General features: G+C 53.3%; 1 protein-coding gene and 1 long non-coding RNA gene across 5 annotated transcripts in view; one reads left to right on the forward strand and one right to left on the reverse strand.

The window, feature by feature from the left end:
- The window catches only part of LOC309650322, a 39667-nt gene extending 21142 nt beyond the window's left edge, over window positions 1-18525 (reverse strand). The window contains exon 1 of one of the 3 annotated variants that reach the window (XR_014257524.1): window positions 1869-18525. This is a non-coding gene — a long non-coding RNA (uncharacterized lncRNA). The remainder of the gene's footprint in view (window positions 1-1868) is intronic. The other 2 variants (XR_014257525.1, XR_014257526.1) reach the window with 2 other exon arrangements.
- The window catches only part of SLC9A1 (solute carrier family 9 member A1), a 50500-nt gene that overhangs the window by 9059 nt on the left and 19874 nt on the right, over window positions 1-21567 (forward strand). The gene's annotated exons all lie outside the window — the stretch shown is intronic.

A 21567-nucleotide genomic window follows, 5' to 3' on the forward strand; every position in this document is an offset into this window, starting at 1 on the left:
GTTGGGAGTGGGCTGGGGCCAGAATCTCCTTTCTGTGGCAAGTTTATTTTTATAATATGAATAAATAAAACATGTTCAACAGTAGAGAGGGGTATTAAGGTAAAAAGTAAAAGTTTTCCTCCTCACTTCTCTGACCACCTCCACTGTCATACTCCCCAGAGGTTACCACTGTTAACTTTCTCGTGCATCTTTTCAGAAATTCCCTGTGCGTATATGAGTGTGAGTGTGAGGGCAGATTTTAGTTTTTAATCTTTTTTGTGTGTGTGGCTGTGAGGCTTGCAGGATCTTAGTTCCCCGACCAGGGATTGAACCCGTGCCCTCAGCAGTGAAGACGTGGAGTCCTAACCACTGATCACTAGGGAATTCCCGGATTTAGTTGTTTTTTGTTTTTTAATTGTAACATCTTTATTGGAGTATAATTTACAATGGTGTGTTAGTTTCTGCTTTATAACAAAGTGAATCAGCTATACATATACATATATCCCCATATCCCCTCCCTCTTGCGTCTCCCTCCCATCCTCCCTATCCCACCCCTCTAGGTTGTCACAAAGCACTGAGCTGATCTCCTTGTGCTATGTGGCTTCTTCCCACTAGCTATCTATTTGACATTTGGTAGTGTATATATGTCCATGCCACTCTCTCACTTCGTCCCAGCTTACCCTTCCCCCTCCCCGTGTCCTCAGGTCCATTCTCTACATCAGAATCTTCATTGCTGTCCTGCCCCTAGGTTCGTGAGAACCTTTTTTTTTTTTTTTTAGATTTCATATATACGTGTTAGCATACGGTATTTTTCTCTTTCTGACTTACTTCAGGCTGTATGACAGACTCTAGGTCCATCCACCTCCCTAAAAATAACTCAATTTCGTTTCTTTTTATGGCTGAGTAATATTCCATTGTATATATGTGCCATATCCTCTTTATCCATTCATCTGTTGATGGACACTTAGGTTGCTTCCATGTCCTGGCTATTGTAACCGAATTTAGTTTTTAATAAAGCCACTTGTGTAAGGAAAAGAGCTCCAGGCTGGGAATCAGGGACCTGGGTCCTAGTCCTAGCTCTGCCTCTTTCTTGAATATTGTCATTTTGCCTCCCTGGGCCTTAGCTTCCCTGTCTGTTGATTTCAGTTGTTGAAAGGCTCTCCGGGACTTTCCAGCAGGAAAGGCAGTTGTCCTAGAGGAGCCCCTCCTCTGGTGAGGCCTGGGCAGACTGAGGCCCTCGGAAGGAGATCTCCACAGCCCCATCCTTTGGGGGAATGGGCCACTGCTATCATGAGCACTGGCTTCAAAGCACAGAATTCTCAAGTTCATGGTAATGGTCATCTCCAACTCTAGCTCAGGGTTATGGGGTTAAATGAATGGGTCTGCAGAGAGCCAGCTCTCTTGCTGGGGAAGTAAGACAACACACAGGGGAGAAAGCACAGGTGGGAAGTTGTGTGGCTCTGGCTAGGATGCAGAGGGGCTCAGAGAGGAGGGGGAGAGACAAGGGAAGGCTCCCTGAAGGAGGTGATCTTGAGCAGTGGGCCAGGTGGAGAAGAGGAACATCACTCAGGGGGACTTGCTGTTAGAAGGGATCCTGGCTTAGGTGGAAGAATGGCCTGGGTGACCTGCTGTTCTTCTAGGATCTAGATCTAGGTTTCTGAGATTCTTTCTGAGTTCTTGATGGAGTTCAGGGGACCCATGGACCGTCCCCCTCCAAATATCTGCAGACATTTGTGTCTTTGTATCAGAGGAAGAAAGCCCATAGTAGCCACAGATTCTCAGCAGGATTTGTGCCCCTGCCGCCCGGCCAAAGGTTAAGAGCTTTGGCCCTTGTCCTGTGGAAATCTGAAGAAGGGTAAAGGGCTTTCCTTGGACGAAGTGGTACTTACCTCTGGGATGAGAGGGGTTTGCCTGGGGAACTGCAGGACTCCTTCTAGGCAAGGGGAATGAACCCAGTCAGAGTGAACAAGCTGTGTCCCAGGAGAAGAGGAGGAAAGATGATTCTGTAAAGTAGAGAAAAACTTTTCTGGATTGGGGATCAAAGCAGATGAAGCAGGCTCCCCCTGCCCAGTGTAGACAGGGAAAGTACTGGGTTCATTCTGCCCCCTGGTTCTGCTGGGTTTCCAAGGTGAGCTCAGCTGACACCCTGGGAGGTAACTCAGTCCTCCTGCCCTTTTTCCTAAAGTGGCCAGGGCCCAGACAGTCCTCTGAGACTCTGTTACGTGAAGCAGCTACCTTGGAGGCAGCAGAAACAAGGCATTGCCTCTTAAGGGGACAGGCTTTGAGGGCACAATACTAGGCAGCCCCGATTGGCCTCTGCTGTTTCTTGGATTGAGGACCCCCATCTCCTGCTCTGACCCTGCTTCCGGGAGCAAAAGTAGACAATATTATTCTACCTGTAGGATGTTAGAGGTAGAAAGAACCTTATCATAGCCTGTGGCCCCAGGGCCCAAAGGGGAGATGGAGATGTTTTTTTGTTTTTTTTTTTTTTAATTAATTAATTTATTTATGGCTGTGTTAGGTCTTCATTTCTGTGCGAGGGCTTTCTCTAGTTGTGGCAAGCGGGGGCCACTCCTCATCGCGGTGCACGGGCCTCTCACTATCGCGGCCTCTCTTGTTGCGGAGCACAGGCTCCAGACGTGCAGGCTCAGTAATTGCGGCTCACGGGCGCAGCTGCTCCGCGGCATGTGGGATCCTCCCAGACCAGGGCTCGAACCCGTGTCCCCTGCATTGGCAGGCAGACTCTCAACCACTGCGCCACCAGGGAAGCCCGATGGAGATGTTTTGATCCAGTCCTCTCATCTCCCAATTAAGGCCCAGAGAGGATGTGCCCAGAGCCACATGTGAATTAACGGCAGGGCAGGGAGGGCTTTCCCTGCTCTGTTAACTAACTCAGGGGTCTCTAGGCAGTAAGAGCTGGACCAAGAGGAGGGGCTGTGGTCTTTGGCCTTGATGTTGGTATCTAAGCATTGGTACCTCTCTAGTGGGCCCTAAAAGCCTAAGGAAGGGCAGCTTCGTGCTGGACTATCCATCAGAAGAGCTGTTCCTGGCTGAGAAGCCATTTGGCTTTGGTCATACAGGTCCTTGCAGGAGAACAAAGTGCAAGCCTTGGGACCCAGAAACTTCTGCCCTCACCCATCAAATTCTTCAGGCTTTTGTACTCCTTCACAAGCCAATACTGAGCCTGGGTGCTCTGCTTTTTATAGCATCTTTGCCCTCAAACCAGGGAATGAGATCTTATCTCCTGGGGCCAGGGCCCACAGGAATCTGGATGCAGTACCAGGTAGGCAGGATGCCAGTGTGGAGGCAGGGCCAGCTCACCTCACTGAGCCCAGCCCAAGACTCAGATTACAGCTCAGTGGGGGAGGGGAGCTGGCACCCTACCACACCCTTCTGGGCCTGCCTGGCTGGTGGAACAAACAAAGATGCACAAGAACTGCTTCTCTCAAGGAGCTCAAGGACTGGTCTGAGAAATTCAGTATAGTTGCAGGAGAGTCAGGCAGTAGAAAGTGGGTGCGCGTCGAGGTGCAGATGGAATTTTTTGAGGGTTTAGAGGAGGCAGAAAGAACTTCCCACCTGGGAGGATCTGGGAGGCTTTATGGAGGTGACTGGTGAACTAGGCCTTAAAGAATAGGTAGGATTTAGATGAGATGCTCGAGTGAAACAGGGCTCACTGGGCACAGCCAGAAGCTTCTACTCGGGGGAGGACCTTTGGATTGCAGAGGAGTGTCCCAGAGCAGTTTCCTTTGGAGACATGGTGGTAAGGAACACAGGCTTCGCAACTTGACAGACCTGGGTTCAAATCTAAGCTCTACCACTGTAGCACCTTGACTATGGGCAAGTCACTTTACCCTGTTTGTGTCTCATTTTGATCCTCCCCAACATGGGGTAACACCTGGCAGGGATGTTAGGAGGGTTCAGGGAGAGTACCCTTGTAAGATGCATGACACAGGTTTGACACATTCTGAACATATGATAAATGGTGGCACTTAGGAGTCCTTCTAGGATCAGGAGGAGGAGAAATACTAGCTTGTTTTCTGTGACTTCTGAATCTCCCAGCAACTGAAAAATCACTCAGCAAGACTTACTGATGCCCTGCTGGGCATCCAGTGCTGTGCTAAACACAGGGGTGAGGTGGTTGCGGGTAAATAAAATTTATTATTATTATTATTTTTTTAAAATAAATTTATTTTATTTATTTATTTTTGGCTGCGTTGGGTCTTCGTTGCTGCGCGTGGGCTTTTCTCTAGTTGCGGCGAGCGGGGGCTACTCTTCGTTGTGGTGCATGGGCTTCTCACTGCGGTGGTTTCTCTTGTTGTGGAGCACGGGCTCTAGGCACGTGGGCTTCAGTAGTTGTGGCACATGGGCTCAGTAGTTGTGGCTCGCGGGCTCTAGAGCGCAGGCTCAGTAGTTGTGGCACACGGGCTTGGTTGCTCCGTGGCATGTGGGATCTTCCCAGATCAGGGATCGAACCCATGTCCCCTGCATTGGCAGGTGGATTCTTAACCACTGCGCCACCAGGGGAGTCCCAAAATTTATTATTTTAATGAAGTGGGTAGAGCACTTTCCGGCATGCATCAGGAAACCTTTTGGGCAGATACTGTTCTTCTCCTTTCTACAAATGAGGAAACTGAGGCCAAGAGAGGTTAGGTGACTTGCCTACGGTCACATAGCCTGACTATGGCACAGCTGAAACCAGACCCAGGGCTTCCCATTCCAAGTCCTATGCTGTTTCTCCTACATAACAGTCCTTTCACCACCTAGCTGGAGTAGCAAGACTTTTCACTTGAAACATTTAATGAGCAAAGCACGATTTTGTATGACAATTTGATGTGTAGCTATAAAAGCACTAAATATTGCAGAACAGATGATGGTTTTTTAATAAATTTATTTATTTATTTATTTTTGGCTGCGTTGGGTCTTTGTTGCTGTGTGCGGGCTTTCTCTAGTTGCGGCGAGCAGGGGCTACTCTTCGTTGTGGTGCGCAGGCTTCTCATTGCGGTGGCTTCTCTTGTTGTGGAGCACGGGCTCTAGGCGTGCGGGCTTCAGTAGTTGTGGCACTCGGGCTCAGTAGTTGTGGCTCGTGGGCTCTAGAGCGCTGGCTCAGTAGTCGTGGCGCACGGGCTTAGTTGCTCCGCGGCATGTGGGATCTTCCTGGACCAGGGCTCGAACCCGTGTCCCCTGCACTGGCAGGCGGATTCTTAACCACTGCGCCACCAGGGAAGCCCCCAGATGATGATTTTTAAAATAGGCCCAGCTGTGATGAGGTGCCCGGTGATCTGTGCCAGCGTTAAGAGCAGAAGATTCTGCGACTTCGTAATCACCTCACCCTGTGAGCCTCAGTCTTCCCAATCAAATGCGGTTATGTCTGTAAAGCCCCGAGCACATCATAAGTGCTCAGAAATGGGAGTCACCACTGTCCTGTAACATTAAAGGAAAAGGAGGGAATTCCCTGGCAGTCCAGTGGTTGGAACTCCATGATCTCACTGCCAAGGGTGCGGGTTCAGTCCCTGGTTGGGGAACTAAGATCCCACAAGCCGCGCAGAGCAGCCAAAAAAAATTAAAAAATAAAAAAAGTAAAATAAAGGAAGTGGAGATGAGAGTGAAGTCTAGCAGTGGAGGATGGTTTTAGGTAAGGGGTCCGGAGGACATTGGGGTAGGGCTGAATGTCACCAGGACTGGGGTGGGCATAAAATGAGACCATGAGCTGAAGTGTCTGAGTTTGGCCTTCAGTTGGAAGAGGGGGAGACACACACTCAGTAAACACTGATTTGTGCGTGATAAATGCTGTGCTGAAGATGGAAAGATGAATAAATATAATCCCAGCCTCGTGGGAGCGGCTGACATGGAAACTGGCACTTGCCATGTGCTGTGAAGTGCCACAGCAGGGGCCCACAGGACTGTGGGTGCACGGGAGGAGTTGGGTGGGGGGCGGATCAGGAAGGCTTCCCAGAGCTTGAAGGTTAAGCAGGAGTTTGCTCATTTCACATGGAGGGAGGAGCTGGAGAAAGACGAGATGTGGATAATGCAGAGCATAGATAGTGCAGAGCCATTGACTTTTGCTTTTGAAACCCTTTGGGGCATTCTGCATCCCCTCCACCTCACGCACCCCCAAAACGTACTTAACCCACGTGCCTGGCTGGGCAGAGAAGCTGAGCCTCCCTGTGGGACAGTGAGCACCAGGGATGGGTGTCCTCATATGCAGGCGATAAGGAGGAAGCTACCATTGAGTGAGGCCTACCGAGTGCCTGGCCTTGTACTGAGGGCTCCACACAGCGCATCACTGTCTGAGTGTCACGACAGCCCCGAAGGGTGCGAGTCATGGTATTTGCCTTTATCCAGCTTACAGCTACCTTGGGAAAGTGGAAGAGGGAATAATTAAGTGCTTGATGATTGCTGTGCCACTGCCTCAAAGCCCAGGAGGACTTCAGAGAGGGGAGAAATGTGGCTGAAATGAGCAGGGAGCAGGGGCCTTTGCACAGGTGCCTTCACTAGACCCTCATAAGGGGAGGGCAGGTGGCAGGTCAAGTGAGGATTGCAGCACCTGCTTCATGTGTGACTGGGCAGCTGAGAGGAGGCCCAGCCAGCTGGGGGGAAAGTCTGGGCTGGGGTTCACTGAGAAATAAGATTGGGTAGGTGGGCTGGGCTGGATTCCCAGGCGTCTAGAACTCCAGCCAGAGGGATATAGAGTCGGCCAGGCCTCTCAGGCCGGTGGACAGATGGCTCCACGGATCGAACGCTTTCCTCTTCCCTCCATTTCCACTTCTGCTCTCCCTATCTAAGCCACAAGCATCTCTAACCCGGATGCCTCCAGTGGCCTCCTGGCCCCACTCCCCTCTGCCTGTAATCAGCTCTCCACAGAGTAGCCAGTGGGGTCGTTTAGAAACGTGACTCACAATGTGGTGTTCCCCTGCTAAAACCTTTCAGTTGCTTCCTGATGAACTTGGGATAAAATCCAGGAGAGGTGTGACCTATACCTCTCTCTCCTTCACTCCCTGCTGCTCTTTCCCCACCACTCACACCAACCTTCTTGGGTTCCTCAAACACACCAAGCCTTGCCAGACCTCTTCCCCTTCCGTAGGGCCGCGGCGCTTGCTTTCCCCAGCCTGGTAGACTGCCTGGAGATGGCCGCAGGCCGGCTGCTTTATTCATGCTCTGGGTCAGATGCCGTCTCTTCAGAGAGGCCTCCCTGGCCACCTAGTCTAATATGTAGCACACGCCTCACCACCCCCCGCCCTGGCCCACGTCAGACAGTCTTCTGGGTGCTGAGGACACAGCCGGGAGCAAGATGAGGAGGATCCCGATGTCAGGGGGCTCACGGGCCAGTGTGGGGTGTTGCACAGTGGACACAACGTCAGGCAGTGATCAGTGTCCGGAAGAAAATAAATATGAGAAAGATGTGCTACTTTGGATGGTCAGCGAAGACCTCTCTAAGGAGCTGGCTTTTGAGCTGAGCACATGACAAGAAGGAGCCCACCTTTCAAAGATCAGGGCCCCTGAGGAGAGCGTCTTTGAGGAAGCTGGGGTAGAATAAGAGGGAGGCGCGGTGTGAGGACAGGGAGGAAGGCGGGGGCCAGACCCTGCTTGGCCCGTGGGCCTTGGGTTAGGCATTGGATTGGATTCTAGGTGCGTGCAATGCCACTGAGCTGGGGAGGGATGTGCAGAGCAGCCTAGGGGTCAAGAGATGGCTCCCAGGGTCGGCTCTGGCTTTGGGCTGGCCACAGCGAGCCAAGCAAAGCAGGACCCTGGCCCAGGGCTACTCAGCCAGGTCTGTGAGAGCAACAAGAGTGAAGCTTCCAAACAGGCATCTCTGGCCAGGCCAGGAGCAGGATGGAGAGCCGTGCCCAGGGAGGAGTGGATAGGGAGGGCGTGAGAGCACGTGGCGAGGGGAGGGGCTGAGCGAGGTGCCAGGCTCTGCTGGACTCCTGCCCCCTCCCCTGCCCAGCCCCAGCACCTCTAGGCAGGATGTCGCCAGACCTGTCATGTGGGAGGTGTGGCACTGCCAAGCACCAGGGCCCTGACATGCCTCTTACCGCCTGAACCTTACGGTCCCACGTGGCCTGGGGAGTTATCAGGCCCAGAAAGGGCAGGCCTGGAATCAGAGAATTGGACTTGATTGTTGGGAGGGATGCTAGAGACAGAGTTAGGAGTCCAGGAGGTGTAATGGGAAAAGATAAGGGCGTTGGGGATTAAAAGGCCTGGACTCGAATCCCAGCTCCTGTCCTTGCAGCTGTGTGGTGACTGACGGGCAGAGTTGTGGAGGTTCGGTGACAGTGCCGTGCAGAGCACCGAGCAGCGGCCAGGCCTCCTCATCTCACAGAGGAGGAAGCAGAAGGCCAGAGAGGAAATGACTTGCCCACAGGCCACAGGGGGGCGGTGGCAGAGCTGGGCTAGTGCAGGTCTTCAGCTCCTGGTCCGGAGCTCTTCTGTGATGGAGTGAGTGGCCCTTCCCTCCTTCCCTCCTGCACTGTTCCTCTGAAACAGTCCTCTGGCCCTTCTGCAGGGGTGAGGCGGCTGCCCCTGGGCATCCCACCTCCTCCTCAGCTTGCCTCTGAGCACCTACTACGCAATGGCAGGGCTGTGTGGGAGATAGACATGTAAACAGCTTAAATACAAGGCAGGCTGAAGTGACACAGGGAGGCGGCACAATGCAGCGTGGGCCCTGGTGGCAGACGGTCTCAGTTCTGGCGCCGTCACTTAGAATGTAGTGGTGATGAGGCCCGCACCGAAGTTGGGCCAGATCAGAAAGGCTTCTGATTCACTGCAGAGCCGCGAGAACTGTAGTGTAGTGGTGGGAACTGCGGAGGTTTAGGAGGGAGATGTGACCATGACTGACTGGCTTGTGTTTAGGACAGAGGCTCTCCTGGCAGGTGGAGAATGAACTGGATGAACTTTTCCCCAGTGTTCCTGGCTCTGGGAATTTTCCACCTCCTCCCTCCCTGGATAATTATGCTTCCTAAGAAACTGATCAGATGGGAAGCTGCAGGAAATGATTTGGGACAAGGATTGTGTAGGAGTTGGGGAGAGAGTGGAGAGGATGTAGCGGGAGAGGGAGATCCATGCCAAGCAGCAGGAGGTGGCTCCCTTTGGAGGGGGAGGGGGAGCCTGGGCAGGCTGGAAATTTAAAGCAGAATGTGGTGGCTCCGGGGAAGCCAAGTTCCTCAGAGCTCCTCTGTTCCTGGTCCCTGGTGGGGAAGAAGGGTGAGATTGACTGGCAGGGTCTGGCTTTTCTGGGTCAACAGGAGCTGGGGTCCTAATGGGAGAATGTGAGGCAGTGAATCCTCATGGCTGGAGTGCTGGGCTGGGTATCAGAGCCAAGCCCAGGCCCAGCACTGCTGCTTAGCTATCCTTACACATCTGAAATTCCATCACTGTGGGCCAGGGCCTATTATGGTAAGTGGGTGTGTACCAGGCAAGGCACCCGCTCCTGGCACAGAGCACTCCTTGCATCCTAGCTCCCAGTGGGCCCAAGGTGTTAGCTGTGGGCGTGGCCTCTGCTCCTTTTTGGCCTCGCCGGTTAAACCGCAGCCCTCAGTGTGCCGAGCCTTCGGGGGAGCCAGGCTCCATCCACTTGGTGTGAGCAGGTGACTGAACCACAGTGATAACAGTGAAGAGCCAGATGGTCTTAGACGGTCTTGAACCCAGGGGCAAGGCTGCCTTTGCAGTGACACAGGGACCCATTGGGAGATTCAGGGCATCCTTCGGGGCAGTCAGGGGTCAGTATAGCCTGGCGGCTTAAGGTCTTCAGAAGCTAACAAACCTGGCTTTGAATCCCACCTCTACTACCTGCCAGCTGTATAACCTTGGGCTGAGTACCTGACCTACCAGCATCATTTTTATCTGGAAATAATTGTCGCCTGTGTGTTGTTGTTGTTGTTGTTTTAAATTTTCTTTCTTTTATTTATTTATTTATTTATTGGCTGCATTAGGTCTTTGTTGCTGTGCACAGGGTTTCTCTAGTTGTGGCGAGCGGGGGCTACTCTTCGTTGCAGCGCACGGGCTTCTTATTGCAGTGGCTTCTCTTGTTGCAGAGCACGGGCTCTAGGCTCATGGGCTTCAGTAGTTGTGGCTCACTGGCTCTAGAGCGCAGGCTCAGTAGTTGTGGTGCACGGGCTTAGTTGCTGTGCGGCATGTGGGATCTTCCCGGACCAGGGATCGAACCTATGTCTCCTGCATTGGCAGGTGGATTCTTAACCACTGCGCCACCAGGGGAGTCCCTCGCCTGCATGTTTTTTTAAACCTTTTTCCCTCTGTTCATTTAATCGAGGAATAACGTACATACACGCAGTAGAGTACGCTGATCTTAAAGTGTACGTATGGCTCACTGATTATTTACAAATGTTCACGTCCAGATGGAGATAAAGAGCGTCTGTGTACCCCCCTAGAGTCCCCTCTGCCCTTCCCAGTCTGTACCCCCACTGTCCCCTGTGGAAACCACCATTTTGTCTTCCGTCATTGTCACTTGTTTGTACCTGTTCTTCAACTCCATATACCTGCAGTCAGACACAGGTACTCTTGTGTCTGGCTTCTTTTGCTCAGCATTTCTGGGAGGTTTCCCTTTATCTCTGCATGTCCCAGAGGTTTGTTCTTTCCATAGCTTTGCGGCATCGCCTCGTGTGAGTAAGCCACAGTTGGTTCATTCTCCTGTTGGTGGGCATTTGGGTTGGTTCCCTTTTTTGACAGTTATGAATAAAGCTGCTATGAATATTCTTATCCTCCATAGGGTTTTTGTGAAAATTAAGTGAGATAATCAATTACAGTAACATGTTTAATGCTGAGTTTTGATTTAGAGCTGCTGCCCAGAAAATTCCCCCCAGATTTTTGTTGCTGTCGTTTGTAAAAAGGAGAAAAAAAAAAACAACCAACAAACACTACATAAGTATTTAAAGAAAAAAATGCAAATCATACCTTTCACCCCAGCTGCTCCTCAGAGCTGATCAGTCTTCACAGTTCAGTGTGTCTGCCTGGACTTTTCCCTACAGTTGTATGAAGTTCTTTTTAATAAAAATAGTTTCACAGTAATAATCATGCTGTCCGTAATCTTTTGCAACTTACTTTTGTCATTAAATCTGGTCTTTTAAAAGAGTCCCCTTCTCTGTGTCAGTGGAGCAGCTTTGAGAGAGACAGGCTAAGTGAGCTCCTGAACCGGTCTCTTGGGCCTTTCGCCCTGGCCTGGCTGGACTGCCTTCAGCTTTCCTCAATGTGGAGCCCAGGGTGCAAGTTCTGGTTCTGTTGCGCCCTATCTGGATATGTTCTTGGGCTTAAATGCCCTGAGCTTTGGTTTTTTCATCTTTAACCGAGGAGAACCCATATTTGCCTCTGAAGCACGCCATGAGGTTTAAATGAGACGAAGTATGCGAAAGTACAAAGCAAAATGGAAAGTGATGCATGTGAGCTGGTTATTATGTAAAATCAGGGGCTGTCGGACCTAGAGGAGGCCTCTGAGAAGCTAACTCAGCCCACTGTCTTAAACGTGAGGAAACAGTGGCCTGGGGAAGGTCACAGAGCCAGCAAGTGATGGAGCCAGACCTGAACCAAGGGAGGCGTAGGAGCTACAGCTTCACAGGGCACCCCACTTCACCCCCGCCTGCCGCCGCCGCCCCCCTCCCCACCGTTCCCACTCTCTCTGGACCAGAGCTTGGCTCTAACCGGTCCGCCTCCTATCTGTGGGGACTCCCTGCTAGGGAGGAAGAGTGCTCGCCCCCTGGTTCCTGACTGAGGCCACTGGGGACTAGAACTTCCAGGCACTGATCTGTCCCCACCCTCCCCTGGTCCAAGAAAGCAGAGAAGCAGGGAGGTGGGGCAGAGGAGCGGGGACTTGGATGGGACTTGGATGGATAGGAGATGCAGCCCTGGTCTAGGACCCCCAAACCTGGGGCTGTGTGAGTCCCCCAGCCCCACGGAGCTCACTTCCTCCTCCTAAGAAGCCAAGTTAGCACCGCTGCCCCTGTCCTCAGGTAGACAAAGGCCTGGATCTGAGTGGTCGCTCAGACAGCTTCCAGCTCAGTGTTCAGGTCTCCTGAGGCTTCACCCTCACAGCTTCTGCGAGAGGGTAGAGGGGCGTCTTCCAGGCCTGTGAGATTACAGCCTAGGCTGAGGTCAAGAATCCGGAAACAAAACCCTGACCAGCATGGGCTGGGCCTTTGCCTCACTACCCTGCCCCTTCCCGGGAAGAATTTGGCATGATAAGATTTGCACGGTACCAGCCCAGGAGGGCCCCACTTTCCTCGGTGTTTAGCCACCGCATGTGGTGCCAGGCACACAGCGGCGGAAATGGCTCCTGTGCTCTGGCTCCCATCCGTCTAGGAGCCGTAGCTCATTATGAAAGCACCAGGGCAGTGATACCAGGGAGCTGGCAAGGCCCTGCCTGGGAGTGCCGTGTTGATCCAGGGTGGGGCTTGGGGAGGGGCTCTGAGCCCTGGTATCTGCTTTCAGGGTGAGGTTGTGGAGTGACACGTGTTCTAGAGGCAGTGAATGGTGACGTCACAGGAGTCCTGCTCAAAGAATAGGAGGCACCACCACCTGGTGCTTGAGCCTGACCTCACAGGCCCTTTGCCTTCATCAACTCAATGGGGCTCACCTGACCCTGTGAGGTGGGTGGAAGTGTCCCCATTTATAAATGAGGACCCTGTGCTCTGGAGAGGTTAACTAGCTTACCCAGGGTCACACGCACCAGAAAGTGGAAGAACTGAGTGACCTTGAATCCTGGGAAGCCAGAGTGAAAGACCCATTTGAGGTTCCCTGGTCCCCTCCCCTCACAGGGGAGCAAACCCGAGGCCCATAGTTAGGACGGTGTGGGGACTGGCATTCAGGGACAGTGTTCTTTCCTTTCCACTGATAACAACAATAGTTATTGCATACTGAGGCCCCCAGCCTGGTCCTTTGAACATTCTGAGATAGTTCTAGTTAGGTCCATCCTTCAGAGAATTGAGAAAATGGTATCCACATCATTTTCTCTGTGGCTCAGATGGGGAACGTGGCTGAGAAACGCCCTGGAGGATGAGCACCTGTCAGCTCTGGAGTCAGCTACCTGGGCTGGAGTCCTGTTTGGCCCTGCCACTTACCGGCTAGGAGGCCTTGGGCAAGTAACCTAGCCCCCCTGAGCCTCAGGTTCCTCATCTGTGATGTGGGCATGAAAGGGCCTCTGTCACTGGGTAGTTGTGAGGACTAAGGAGCCCTCAGTGAGGCTGTCATCATTAACATCCCCATCTCAAGCAGAAGCTGGGCCACTGAGCTAGCTGATTAGAACCGGGGCTCCAGCCGGAGTTCCAGGCCCTCCGTGTCCTGCCCTGCAGGGGCTACTTTCCCAGCTTCTGCTGCCACAGGTATCCCCACTTCTGTACCATGTGAAGGATCATACGATGGGCCCTGCCCAGGGGGAAGCATGTGTTCATGGAGACTTTCTTTACTCCTTCCTGGGCACGGGGCACTGCCTTCTATGGGGCGGGCTGGTGGCAGGCAAGTAGGCAGGTGGGCAGCCTCTCAGCCTGCCTGGGACCTTGCCCCTCCATGCCAGGCTCTTCACTGATGGGCTCCCAGCCTCCAGCCAGGCTCTCCCCGCACAATCTGAGCCGGACTCCGGAACCTGTGCCCTGAGGACGAGAGTGATAGACAGTAGGAAGCTGTTATAGGTCGTTTTCTACTGAGCAGCCTGGCTTGAGGGCAGAGCTTGTCTTCGGGGATCAGGCGGTCCTGGGATCAAATACAGCAAGCAAGTTGTGTTGCTTGCTGTGTGCCATCTGGGCAAGTTCTTTAGGCTGTGAGCCTCAGTTTCTCCTCAGAAAATGGAAACACTGCCTATCTCATGGCATTACTAAGGCGAAATGAGAAAGCACAGGGCTTGGTGTGATTCTCCCTTCCTATGCTGGTGGGCAGCTGGAGGGCTACGCTGTGCCCCTTGAGGCCGTGCGCACAGGCCCAACCCAGGCCTGGGAGGTGCCTCTGCAAGAGTTCCATTCCTCTTCACTAGGGTACCAGATAGCTCCTGGTTCTCCTGCAAGCAAAGCACACGCAGAACCAGGGCACGTGGGTACTGCTAGGGGTTACGTAGAGGGAATCAGAGGTTTAGAGTGGGTGGGTGGCTTACCTCCAAGGTCACACAGCAAGGGAGTGACAGAGCTGGAAGTAAACTGAGGCTTCTGCTCCCAGCCAGCAGGACAGAAAGCCAGGGCTCGAGATGGAGGCAGCCTAGCTGAGCCGTGGCTCTGGAGTCAAAAAGACCAGCTGTAGGGCCTGGGTTAAGCCCCTTCACCTCTCTCTGCCTCTGTTTTCTTAACTGCAGAATGAGGATGACAATACCTGTATCAGAGAACTTTCAGGAGAACCATGTAGTTAACGTGTACAAAGCATCACAGTGAAGTGCTAGAAAAAAGGTTGTTCTTTGAAAAAAGGTGGGAGTAATATGAGGGGTGGTATTGTGTTCCAAGTGAGGACTAGCTTTGGAATATTGAGTCCTGGGTATGAATCCTGGCTCTGCCACCACTTTGCAGTGTGACCTTGGCCAAGTCCCTGCCTGTCTCTGAGCTTCATTCTTTGCATCTGTGAAACGGAGGGGTCAGATTGAAATGGTCTGGGGAGGCCCTGCCTCTTCTAACCTCCTGTGGCTTTTTGCTGCCCATCTTCTTCGCCAGGAGAGGTCCAACTTCCCTTTGCTGTTTCTGGAGCCCCAGGCCTTCCTGGCACCAGGACCAAGGCCTGCAGCCGGCTGTATCCTCATCTCTACTGTGTCCTCTAAAGGGCAGCCTCCTCTGAGCATGCTCAGCTCTCCCATCCACTCCGCATATCTCCTGGCTCCCAGAGGCCTGAGGTGGCAAACTGTCCCCAGTGGACAGGGAGAGGAGGCGGGGAGAGGCCCGCCAATGCTCCCTCTGTGCCCCCCCCCACCCCCAGCTTCGCGACGCTCGGCCAACTGGGCTGTTTTCAGGAGAAGTGTGTGGAGACTTTCAGGGCAGACCCGAGGTGGATGCCTCGGGCACCTGCTTGGGGGAAGCTCCAGCAGCTTAACCGCAGGGACTCTGCTGCCGAGGTTTCAGGGAACCTGCATCCGCAGGGCCCCAGCTGCATCCACAGCTCTCAAGATCTGTACTCAGGTGCCCTGGGAGAAGGTTTTACAGGTCTTATAGGGGACGAGAAGCAGGTTCAGTGGGGCTTCTGCCTCTCTTCAGCGTCCCCTCCGTCTTCTCTCAGCACCTCTAGAAACTCCTGCCAGCCAGGCTCAGCCTGGAACCAGTGATGACAGGGACAGGGCACCAAGCTCTGCTTTGGAGGGGCTGCCTCAGAAGGTGCCCTGGTCTCCTGACAGCTGCTTCCCTGGCAGCCGTGCTCTGGTGCCAGCGGGCCCTCTCTGGCCTGTGACTGGGGAGACAGTGATGGGACCATGCCCTTTGCTGAGCACTTTCTTTGGCAGCCCTTTGCTCCAGATATATCATCTCCTCGGACCCTCAGGACAGCCCTTTGACATAGAAATGATTATGAGCCCCACTTTTCAGATGAAGAAATGGAGACTCCGAGGTTGAGTGCCTGCTAGTAGGTGGCAGAGCCAGGAAACCAGGCTGCTGCATTCTCAAGACCAGCCTCCCTGCCTCCTCTGGTAACTGAGTTTGAGTTGAAACTTGGGACAGAATTCTGAGGCGACACCCCGGTGTGTTTTTTCAGTGTCTCCCTTCCCAGCCGTCTCGCTCCCAGCCTGCACCTGGACTGCCTCCCCTGGCCCAGCCCTCCTACAAGCCCGGGACTGGTCCCTCTGCCTCAGTCCCCCAGAGAGCTGGCTGCCGGGCCCCCAGGAGAAGCTGCCTCTAGTGCAGACTGCCGCCTGACCGGGGTTCCTCCTCTCACTAGGGCCTGGCTGCCTGGCTGGGCCGAGGCTTCGGAGTGAGTCTCTGCTCCCGCGGAGGGCCCAGCACCTCTGGCGTCACCATATTCCTGCTGTGCTCTTGTGGAACCCAAGTCAGGTGGCAGCCACGCTGGGCCACACAATAAGCTGAGCCCTGGAGGGCAGACATGCCCTGCTCCCCCCAGGAGCAGAGAGGCCCCTTGCCATCCCACCCCTCCCTCCAAGATGTGTCCTCCCTCCACGTCTTCCTTGAAAGAGGAGTCGTCACGGTGATTGCCGCAGCTCTCTGGGTGTTTGTTTTATTTTCCTCTCAGTCTTTTTACCTCCATTCCCTCCTCTTTCTCACAGACACCCTGTGCCATGGTATTGCTTTATCCCCATGCTAGAGGGGAAGGAAGTGGGGTTCAGGGCAGTACCGTGATTTGCCAGAGATCACAGAGAAGTTCAAGTTTAGAACAGAAGCCAACTCCCTTGTTGGCAGACCAGGACTCTGTACACTGCCCCATGCTGCTTGTGCAATCTTGCTCTGCATGAAGACTGTTCTGGGCCCAGACATCATGCTTGTTGGCATGGACAGAGACGGTATGACAGAGCCCCAGCTTTGTCCATCAGCAGGGCTCATCGGTCAGATGTCAGAGCTGGAAAGGCTCTCAACATGCCTCTGAGGATGGGGAAACTGAGGCTAGAGAAAGGCAAGGGCTTGTTGAAAGCACCTAGTGAGGTGGTGGTGGCAGGATCTAGACTGGAATCCAGATCTCCTGATCCGCACCCTGGGCTTGGCTCAGGCCCTTTTCCTCTCCCAATGTTGCTTCCTGGTCTCTGCAGGCATTTGGAGGTGAGATGGGGGCTGGGCTTGTCCACCTGCTGGAATCTGCAGGAAGCAGTGCCGGCTGCCCCTGGAGCCTAGACTTGATGGCTGGGCAGTTGGAGAGCTCTGCTCCACCCCAGGGTGCTGAGCCTGGGGGCAGCACCATCTTCCTGACTCCCTCCCCAAGGTGCTTGCAGGCAGGACTTTTTCGCCACCTCTGTCAGAACCCTCCAGCAGCTCTGCCTGGTTCACCAGGTTGACCCAGAATTCTCTCTCCAGGCTACTTAAGGCCTTTCACAGTCTGGCCTTGGGTGAGCACTGGACTGGGTCAGTGGTCTCAGCTTTGTGACCTGGCTCTGCTATTACCCGTGATCTTGGGTGCATGTCTGGATCTCTCTGAACTTCTGTTTCCTCATCTGTTGTCTACTGCCTTGGGTTTTAGTGAGGACCAGAGGAAAGGCTGCTTGATGACCATCTGAGTAATGGTTTCCTCTTCAGCCTTCACTGTCATTTACGCCCAGAAGTCCTCTGCCTACACTACACTTGTTCTGCCTGTCCTGCCTTTCCGGACGCTGGGGCTTTGCCTGGAAGGCCTTCCCCGTGTCTCCCTAACCCCAGCCCTTCCTTCAGGCTCAGGCCAGTTCAGCTAGTGTTTAGTGCACACAAGCTTAGTGCCAAACACTGGAGATTAGGTTAAATTAGGACAGGAATTCTGCCCTCGAATAGTCATGCAGACTCAACAAACAAGTTTTACCCTTGCCCTGTGCCAGGCTCTGTGCTAAGTGCTGGAGAGTCAGCGGTGAGTAGGACAGGGTCCCTGCCCTTGAGCAATCTGGACGGGAGACGGCCAACCAGCCACTCGGTGTGAGCAGACTCTTTTGGTCTGCTCAGTGCTCCCATGTCTGGGTCTCACGTGGTCCTCACAACAACCTTGTTAGGTCACTGAGGCAGGAGACGATCATCCATTAAGCAAATACTGATTGCAAGCCTACTGTGTGCCAGGCACAACTCTAGGTGCTACGGACACGACAGCGATTGGGACAGTCTGCCTTGACGGAGTTCGCATTCTGGGTCAGGGGAACCGTCCGTGAGCACATACAGACAGTCAGGAAGTGATAAGTGCTCTCAAGAATGATAAAGCAGGGTAAGCGGATAGGAGGGTATGGGAAGGCCTCCCTGAGGAGGGACCCGTAAGAAGGGAGGGAATCTGCCATCCATGTCCACGTGTTCAGTGTAGAATGTTTCAGGCAGAGGAGCCAACAAATGCAAAGGCCCTGGGGTGGAATCATATTTGCATCCAGGGAAAAGCAAGGAGGCCAGTAGCGCCAGAAGGGAGGGAGTGGAGCCAAATCCGGTGTTTGCCGCTGGATTGGGTTATGGGTTGTGAGAGAAAGAAAGGAGTCAGGATGATTCCAGGGTTTGGGGCCTGAGCAACTGAGTGATGCTGGGGAGACGGGGACCGTGGGAGGAGGAGCAGGTTTGGGGGTGGGGAAATGAGAGTTCAGCTCCTGTGCCCTTGCCACTCTGCAGGTGCACACCCAGACACACCAGCCTCAGGGTCGCCCCACGCCCATCCCACTGGAAGCCTCCCCATCTCCTCAGGCTCGCTCCAAGCTCTGTCCTCTGAGAGTCATTTTCTTTCATCAGTGTCTTTCTGGCCTTTCTGAGTGGTCACCAAAACCTAGTTGAGGGGTGCCGGGCACCCCTTCTTCATCACCACCCCCAGACGCTGTGAAGCACATAGTAGACTCTGTAGCCAATTGAGCTGGGAGGGGTAGAAGGGGCCCCAGATGCCTCCCCAGGGCGCTGTTCCCTCTTCCCCGCCCAGCCAGCACCACCTAAGTCCTGTTCTCTCTTTGCAGCTCCCCCTCCCTCCTCTGCGGCAGCTGAAAATGGGGCGCCAGGACTTGCTTTCTGCACGGCTGTTGTCCTGGAAATGGTAGAATTTCTCTTTGTGTTGCTTTCTTACGGCCACCTCTCTGTACTCCACCTCTCTGTATCTGAGTACGATGATATCGTGAGCAAGTTCAAGTTATATCTAATGAATTTAGTTCATTGTTGTGCTTCTAAGCTAAGTGACTTTCAGCTGGGACATTAAGAACAACAGGTATTTGGTATACTCAATTTCAGTTTTCTCTTAAATTTGGATTTTGCAAACTACACACTACCCCCACCAAAAGGAAAAGAAAAACCCAGCTTTCCCAGGGCTCTAAGGTTTCTGGAAATAGAACCTCTATTATTGAACCTCTTGTTTCTTCCCCACACCAGGTGTGGGGCAGACTGGTGCTTGGAGCTCCTGCTGCTGTCTGTAAGTCCTGAGAGCAGTCTGGCAGGAGTCACGACAGGGCTGGGGATGGGGATGGGCAGGGAGGGCAGAGCCCGAGCTCGGGAGTGGCATACCTGGGGCACCAGGAAAGGAAGGGGATAGTGGCTTGAAACCAGACTGATACCAGGTTCTTTTCCAGCTCAAGCATCCTGTGCTTTCCTCTCCTCCACACTCTGTGGCTGAAATCTGGGGAGCCCAGAAAGGCCTCCTTTGAAACGGATGTGATTGATTTTTCTGATACCAGTGGTACCACAGGGTCAGGAGAAAGCAGAAGCCAAGGCCCTCTAGTCTCACTGCCAGCCACAGAGGCAAGGCCTCCCTGGAACTCTTAGTGGAGGATCTCAGAGTATAAGGAAGCAGGCTTCAGCCTAATGCCATCATGGAGGGACCATCCAATACATGATGGCACAGGCAAGGCCATACACACAGTGAGGTTGCTTCACAGGGGGCAGGGGTGGGGGGCTGGGGGTGTGGGGTCTGAAACACTGCTCTGTAAGCCTGGCTCTCTGACCTTGGGGCACGGGTCTGAAACACTGCTCTGTAACCCTGGCTCTCTGACCTTGGGGCACGTAAGTGGTCATCCCTCTGACCTTCTCTTTACTTACCTTAAAATGGGGGCAATAATAGTACCTACTGCAGTAGGGTTGTTGAGAGAATTGAACAAGATGCTGCAGTGAAGTGTTTAGCGCAGTCTCTGCCCCATAGAAGCAGTCACAGCACAGTGTGTAACATACACCATTTACACAAAAATTTTAAACTTATAGATACAGAAAAGCTTCGAAGTTTATATATCAATCTGTTTCGGGGGTAAGGGGGTTGTAGAATGGGTATAGGAAAAGGAGAATCACTGGCGGATTATTCTCCTTCGACTTAACGAACTTATATACTTCTGGAAAAAAGTTTTAAATGACCATGATTTCGTTTAAATCACCAAAGTAATATATTTCCATTTTGAAAAAAATCAAAAGAAACCAGTGTGTATCACATGGTCCCCTGCCAGGGACCCAAACCAGCCACGAGAGTCTTTGGAACCTGAGGTCCTACCCACCCCCCTGAGCTGCTGCCCTTTCTGGCTGCGCGGAGACCTCTGCTGCCTGCCGTTGCCTGCTGGAGCTCTGTATCTTGTCAACACACACAGGCTGTTTACTGCCTGTCCCTGTTGTGTCCCTGCCTCCCCGCCCCTCTGTGAGTCATCCTTCACCTCACTGCATGGGGACTCTCCAGCCAGCATCTTTCCTGTGGGGGGTGGGGAGAATCTGCGGGAGTGAAATTCATTCAACAAATGTTTATGGAGAGCTTGGGTGATTGGGGAGGCTGGACTAGGTACCTAGAGTTGCTGTTCCAGCTCAGGGTGGGGTGAGGGGGGAGTAGGGGGTACTGAAATGGGTCTTGAGACCCAGGGAGAAGTCTGGTGGGAGTGAAAGGCAGGGCAGGAATAGAACCTGGCTCAAGGGCCAGGCCTGAAGGTCAGGGGCCCCTCTGAGGCCTGCAGCATCAGCTCGGGCCCCTTGACTTGGGTCCTTGCACGCCTGCCTCCTCCAGCTGTGTGCCAGCACTTTCCTCGCTTCCAGTCTCATTTCCAGGCTGGCTGGAGGCCTCAGGGTCCTTGGAAGGCTTTTGAGACGCCCTCTCTGTACATTTGTTCACTCTTCCCCCATCAGCCCCCCTGCCCTCCAGACCCAACTTCAATTCCACATCCTTTAGGAAGCTTCCATCATTCCCTTAACCCACTCATCCTGAGCATTATTTTCATGGGGCTCAGGATATTTGGAAAGCCACCTCAGGTCCATTCGACAGGATTAGTGCCAGCCCCGTGTGCTGGGCTGCCAAGTCGACTAGAACACCAGCTACAGAGCTCTCACTCCTCAGTTTGCAGGAGCACCTGACTCAGCCTGGGGGTTCAGGGAAGGCTTCCCAGAGGAGGTGACACCTGCGCTGGGTTTTGAAAGGTGGGTAGAAGTTCAAGGTGAAGGATTTCCCTCTGTGTGCACAGAGGTGGGGTTTGGGGACTTCTAGCAACTGGAGGACAGGGGTTGATAGGGATGGGAGGTTCAGTGCTAAGGGTTAACGAACCTGGAATCCTGATCACAGCTTCCCCTGCCAGGTCTCCGAGAGGGCCCGGCAGTCACAGCATCACTCTGCTTATTGCTTTCGAGTCTCCTTGTCCCCCCTGCCCTCCGGCCCATGTGGCATTTCTGTCCTTACCTCTCCTTTATCAATCATCTCTGAAGTGTGTCTGCCACGTCACAATGTACAGGTGCTTCTGTATCCAGTCCCTTGATTCTCAGTTGTCTACACCTGAGGAAACTGAGGCCATCTGTGGTGTAATGATTTGCCCAAGCCTCCTGGTTACTAAAGGGCAGAGCTGGGCCTCAAACCCAGGTTTTGACCTCCTGGCCTAGTCCTCTCTTCCCCATGCCTCAGGTGGCCCAGCGTACGCTGTTGTGTTCTCAGCTAGCTTATTAGCTAATTTCCCACCCAGACTCGATGTTCCCAGAGGGTGGGACCCTGTCTCCCTGAGATGTAGATTGAAACAGGCAAGAGATAGATGTACCATTTGGAAGAATGATGGGAAAAGGCACAGAGAGAGACTGACTCCACCAGCATGGGGAACAGTTCTTC

Source organism: Balaenoptera physalus (assembly GCF_965194825.1).
Source record: "Balaenoptera physalus genome assembly, chromosome: 1".
NCBI classification, from domain to species: domain Eukaryota; kingdom Metazoa; phylum Chordata; class Mammalia; order Artiodactyla; family Balaenopteridae; genus Balaenoptera; species Balaenoptera physalus.